The sequence below is a fragment of the Oncorhynchus gorbuscha genome, linkage group LG10 (genome assembly GCF_021184085.1).
Source record: "Oncorhynchus gorbuscha isolate QuinsamMale2020 ecotype Even-year linkage group LG10, OgorEven_v1.0, whole genome shotgun sequence".
Classification (NCBI taxonomy): domain Eukaryota; kingdom Metazoa; phylum Chordata; class Actinopteri; order Salmoniformes; family Salmonidae; genus Oncorhynchus; species Oncorhynchus gorbuscha.
The window spans coordinates 4,961,150-4,967,149 of record NC_060182.1 but is presented as its reverse complement, the minus strand read 5'-3'; the positions used below and the strand labels follow the sequence as shown (position 1 = coordinate 4,967,149).

Here is a 6,000-nt window from a genome sequence, read left to right as displayed (position 1 = left end):
ACTTCCTGTCTGTCTGCTGCTAACAGCACCCGGCCCATCATGTCCATCACCTATAACAAAACATAACACTTCCTGTCTGTCTGCTGCTAACAGCACCCGGCCCATCATGTCCATCACCTATAACAAAACATAACACTTCCTGTCTGTCTGCTGCTAACAGCATCCGGACCATCATGTCCATCACCTATAACAAAACATAACACTTCCTGTCTGTCTGCTGCTAACAGCACCCGGCCCATCATGTCCATCACCTATAACAAAACATAACACTTCCTGTCTGTCTGCTGCTAACAGCATCCGGACCATCATGTCCATCACCTATAACAAAACATAACACTTCCTGTCTGTCTGCTGCTAACAGCACCCGGCGCATCATGTCCATCACCTATAACAAAACATAACACTTCCTGTCTGTCTGCTGCTAACAGCACCCGGCCCATCATGTCCATCACCTATAACAAAACATAACACTTCCTGTCTGTCTGCTGCTAACAGCACCCGGCGCATCATGTCCATCACCTATAACAAAACATAACACTTCCTGTCTGTCTGCTGCTAACAGCACCCGGCGCATCATGTCCATCACCTATAACAAAACATAACACTTCCTGTCTGTCTGCTGCTAACAGCACCCGGCCCATCATGTCCATCACCTATAACAAAACATAACACTTCCTGTCTGTCTGCTGCTAACAGCACCCGGCCCATCATGTCCATCACCTATAACAAAACATAACACTTCCTGTCTGTCTGCTGCTAACAGCACCCGGCCCATCATGTCCATCACCTATAACAAAACATAACACTTCCTGTCTGTCTGCTGCTAACAGCATCCGGTCCATCACCTATAACAAAACATAACACTTCCTGTCTGTCTGCTGCTAACAGCATCCGGTCCATCACCTATAACAAAACATAACACTTCCTGTCTGTCTGCTGCTAACAGCACCCGGCGCATCATGTCCATCACCTATAACAAAACATAACACTTCCTGTCTGTCTGCTGCTAACAGCACCCGGCCCATCATGTCCATCACCTATAACAAAACATAACACTTCCTGTCTGTCTGCTCCCTGTAAATAAATTAAATGAAATGTATATATAGAATAAGTAGCCTACCCCTGTCTATACAGAAGAAAAATGCTACTAAAAGTTACTAAATGCCTGATTTGGACACGGATCAGCATTAGTTTCTATAAGATGTAGATTGTTTTTAAATGCGCTAGAACGCAATTTGTGCGGCAAATACCAAATTCAGTGCCTTCGGAAAGTATCCAGACCCCTTGACTTTTCCCACATTTTGTTACGTTACAGCCGTATTCTAAATTTGATTAAAAAATTACTAAAATCCTCAGCAATCTATACACAATACCCCATAATGACAAAGAAAAACAGTTTTTTTTAAAAATACCTAATTTACATAATTATTCAGACCCTTTGCTATGAGACTCTAAATTGAGCTCAGGAGCATCCTGTTTCCATTGATCATCCTTTGAGATGTTTCTACAACTTGGTTGGAGTCCACCTGTGGTAAATTCAATTGATTGGACATGAGTTGGAAAGGTACACACCTTTCTATATAAGGTACCACAGTTGACAGTGCATGTCAGAGCAAAAACCAAGCCATGAGGTCAAAGGAATTGTATGTAGAGCTCCGGGACAGGATTGTGGCGAAGCGCAGATCTGGGGAAGCATTGAAGGTCAGCAAGAACACAGTGAAAATGGAAGATGTTTGGAACCAAGAACACAGTGGCCTCCAACATTCTTAAATGGAAGATGTTTGGAACCAAGAACACAGTGGCCTCCAACATTCTTAAATGGAAGATGTTTGGAACCAAGAACACAGTGGCCTCCAACATTCTTAAATGGAAGATGTTTGAAACCAAGAACACAGTGGCCTCCAAGATTCTTAAATGAAAGATGTTTGGAAACAAGAACACAGTGGCCTCCAACATTCTTAATTGGAAGATGTTTGGAACCAAGAACACAGTGGCCTCCAACATTCTTAAATGGAAGATGTTTGGAACCAAGAACCAAGGAAGATGTTTGGAACACAGTGGCCTCCAACATTCTTAAATGGAAGATGTTTGGAACCAAGAACAAGTGGCCTCCAACATTCTTAAATGGAAGATGTTTGGAACCAAGAACACAGTGGCCTCCAAGATTCTTAAATGAAAGATGTTTGGAAACAAGAACACAGTTAAATGGAAGATGTTTGGAACCAAGAACACAGTGGCCTCCAACATTCTTAAATGGAAGATGTTTGGAACCAAGAACACAGTGGCCTCCAACATTCTTAAATGGAAGATGTTTGGAACCAAGAACACAGTGGCCTCCAACATTCTTAAATGGAAGATGTTTGGAACCAAGAACACAGTGGCCTCCAACATTCTTAAATGGAAGATGTTTGGAACCACCAAGACTCTTCCTAGAGCTGGCAGCACGGCCAATCTGAGCAATCGGGGGAGAAGGGCCTTGGTCAGGGAAGTGACCAAGAACCTGATGGTGACTCTGACAGAGCTCTAGAGTTCCTTCATGGAGATGGGAGAACCTTCCAGAAGGACAACCAGGTGAAATTGAGGCGAAGAGAAAACCGAATCCCCTCCATTCTATTGTCACATTGTCCAGTCACTGGAGAATAAGATGGATGAGCTTTGTTCGAGAGTCTCCTATCAGCGAGACTAGTAACCGGAAGGTTGCAAGTTCAAATCCCCCCGAGCTGACAAGGTACAGATCTGTCATTCTGCCCCTGAACAGGCAGTTAACCCACTGTTCCTAGGCCGTCATTGAAAATAAGAATTTGTTCTTAATTGACTTGCCTGGTTAAATAAAGGTTTAAAAAAAGACTTGAAAAGCTGCTATATGTCTTACTGAAACGTGCTGGATGATGACGCTACGTACGTAAGAACTTCGTCCGTAATTATCACGTCTGTTTAGCATCCCTCCTCAAGCCAACATCGCTCTGGAACTCAACAAACTGTATGAGGCCATAAAAAACAAGCGGCTGTTCACCCAGAGGCAGCGTTTCTGGTGGGCGGAGACTTTATCTCGGGGAGAGTTAAAACCGTCCTACCTCACTTCTACCTCTTCTGCGCCACTAGGGGCGCTAAAACTCAACCCACAGAAATCCATACAAGGCCCTCGCTCCTCCTCCCTGCAGCAAATCTGACCATGGTCCGATGAAGACGCTTCATTGGCGATGTTGGCTTGAGGAGGGATGTTAAACAGCCGTGATAATTACGGACGAAGTTCTTACGTACGTAGCGTCATCATCCAGCCACGTTTCAGTAAGACATGTCATATAGCAGCTTTTCAAGAAATACTTCAAAATAAAAGTCAAGTGAACGATGGTTTACAGGAGGCGTTAATGTTGTTAATGTTACAGACCAGGATACTGGATATAGTCGTCTGCCAGTTAAATAATCTCCACCCACTTTCAATATATAGTACTTCATATCCCTCATTTACTCAAGTGTTTCCATTATTTTGGCAGTTGTCACTATACATAACTGTTAATACGTATTAACACGAGGCTACAAGACTGTTTTGCTAGTACATACTGGGATATGTTCCAGAATTCCTCCCATGGCATTGAGGAGTTAACCACAACAGTCACGCACTTCATCAATAAGTGCATAGACGATGTCGTCCACACAGTGAAAGCCCCTGTTTTTCCAGATGACTGTGTGATCTCGCTCTCCATGAGCTCGACGTGAGCAAAACATTTAAACAGGTTAACAATCACAAAGGCCGGGAATAACAGGGTGAGTTCTCAGACCAGCTGGCAAGTGTCTTCACAGACATTTTCAATCTCTCCTTGTCCCCGTCTGGAATCTCAACAATGTTTTAAGCTGACCACGATTTTCCCTGTTCCAAAGATCTCCAAGGTAACCTGCCTTAATGACTCCTGCCCTGAAGCACTCAGATCTGTTATTAATGAAGTGCTTTGAAAAGGCTGGTCATGACGTCCACACCATGTTCCCAATGAACAAAGGCTGTGGGAAACTGGACAGAGATAGATGATGTCTGGCTGCCGTGGAGGATGCTGGCTGGAAATAAAACCAAACTCCCCATGAAGAGCCAGAGACACGTTTAGCATATCAGCTGTAGCATCAGGCTGCCCAAACCACCACACCCACTCTCATACTACTACAGTAGCATCAGGCTGCCCAAACCACCACACCCACTCTCATACTACTACAGTAGCATCAGGCTGCCCAAACCACCACACCCACTCTCATACTACTACTGTAGCATCAGGCTGTCCACTCTTCATACTACTACAGTAGGATCAGGCTGTCCAAACCACCACACCCACTCTCATACTACTACAGTAGCATCAGGCTGTCCACTCTTCATACTACTACAGTAGCATCAGGCTGTCCACTCTTCATACTACTACTGTAGCATCAGGCTGTCCACTCTTCATACTACTACAGTAGCATCAGGCTGCCCAAACCACCACACCCACTCTGGAACCCCTTCGATTCACATTCTGCCCCAACACATCAACAGCAGACACAATCTAAATTACACCCCACACCACCCTCTCCCATCTGGACAACAGGGGAAATAACTACAGTGGGGCAAAACAGTTTTGTGCAAGTTCTCCCACTTAAAAAGATGAGAGAGGCCTGTCATTTTCCTCATAGGTACACTTCAACTATGACAGACAAAAAGAGAAAAGAAATCCAGAAAATCACATTGTAGAATTTTTAATGAATTTATTTGCAAATTCCTAATTTTGTCATTTTGAACGCCCATACACTGTTAAATCTGCTACCATCCGGAAAATGGTACCGGAGAATCGGGTCTTTGACCAACAGGCTTCTTCTACCCCCAAGCCATAAGACTGCTAAATTGCCAGACTGCTATTTAGTCAATTAATGGTACCAGAACTGTCTTGCATTGACGAGCGGTGAAATACTTCAAAATAAAAGTCAAGTGAACGATGGTTTACAGGAGGCGTTAATGTTGTTAATGTTACAGACCAGGATACTGGATATAGTCGCCTGTCTGTTTGTCTGCCAGTTAAATAATCTCCACCCACTTTCAATATATAGTACTTCATATCCCTCATTTACTCAAGTGTTTCCATTATTTTGGCAGTTGTCACTATACATAACTGTTAATACGTATTAGCACACTTTAATTAAACCACTCAGCACTGAGTCAAAATATGTTTAATTTGTGTTGCAGCACAAAACAAGTATATCTGAGTTTTATGTCTGTTGTAATATAATCTGGGAACCTGTGGACAAAATATGGAACTGTTTAGCAAACACAGAAATATATAAACCCAATCCCTGTGTGCTGTACTGTCCTCTACCTCAGTCCGTACCCAAACCCTGTGTGCTGTACTGTCCTCTACCTCAGTCCGTACCCAAACCCTGTGTGCTGTACTGTCCTCTACCTCAGTCCGTACCCAATCCCTGTGTGCTGTACTGTCCTCTACCTCAGTCCGTACCCAAACCCTGTGTGCTGTACTGTCCTCTACCTCAGTCCGTACCCAATCCCTGTGTGCTGTACTGTCCTCTACCTCAGTCCGTACCCAATCCCTGTGTGCTGTACTGTCCTCTACCTCAGTCCGTACCCAAACCCTGTGTGCTGTACTGTCCTCTACCTCAGTCCGTACCCAATCCCTGTGTGCTGTACTGTCCTCTACCTCAGTCCGTACCCAAACCCTGTGTGCTGTACTGTCCTCTACCTCAGTCCGTACCCAATCCCTGTGTGCTGTACTGTCCTCTACCTCAGTCCGTACCCAAACCCTGTGTGCTGTACTGTCTTCTACCTCAGTCCGTACCCAAACCCTGTGTGCTGTACTGTCCTCTACCTCAGTCCGTACCCAAACCCTGTGTGCTGTACTGTCCTCTACCTCAGTCCATACCCAAACCCTGTGTGCTGTACTGTCCTCTACCTCAGTCCGTACCCAAACCCTGTGTGCTGTACTGTCCTCTACCTCAGTCCGTACCCAAACCCTGTGTGCTGTACTGTCCTCT

The 6,000-nt window shown here is 44.7% G+C and overlaps 1 protein-coding gene across 1 annotated transcript in view; it reads right to left on the bottom strand.

Annotated features, from left to right (window-relative positions):
- Nucleotides 1-6,000, bottom strand: part of LOC124045396 (laminin subunit alpha-5-like) — a 255,140-nt gene that overhangs the window by 83,186 nt on the left and 165,954 nt on the right.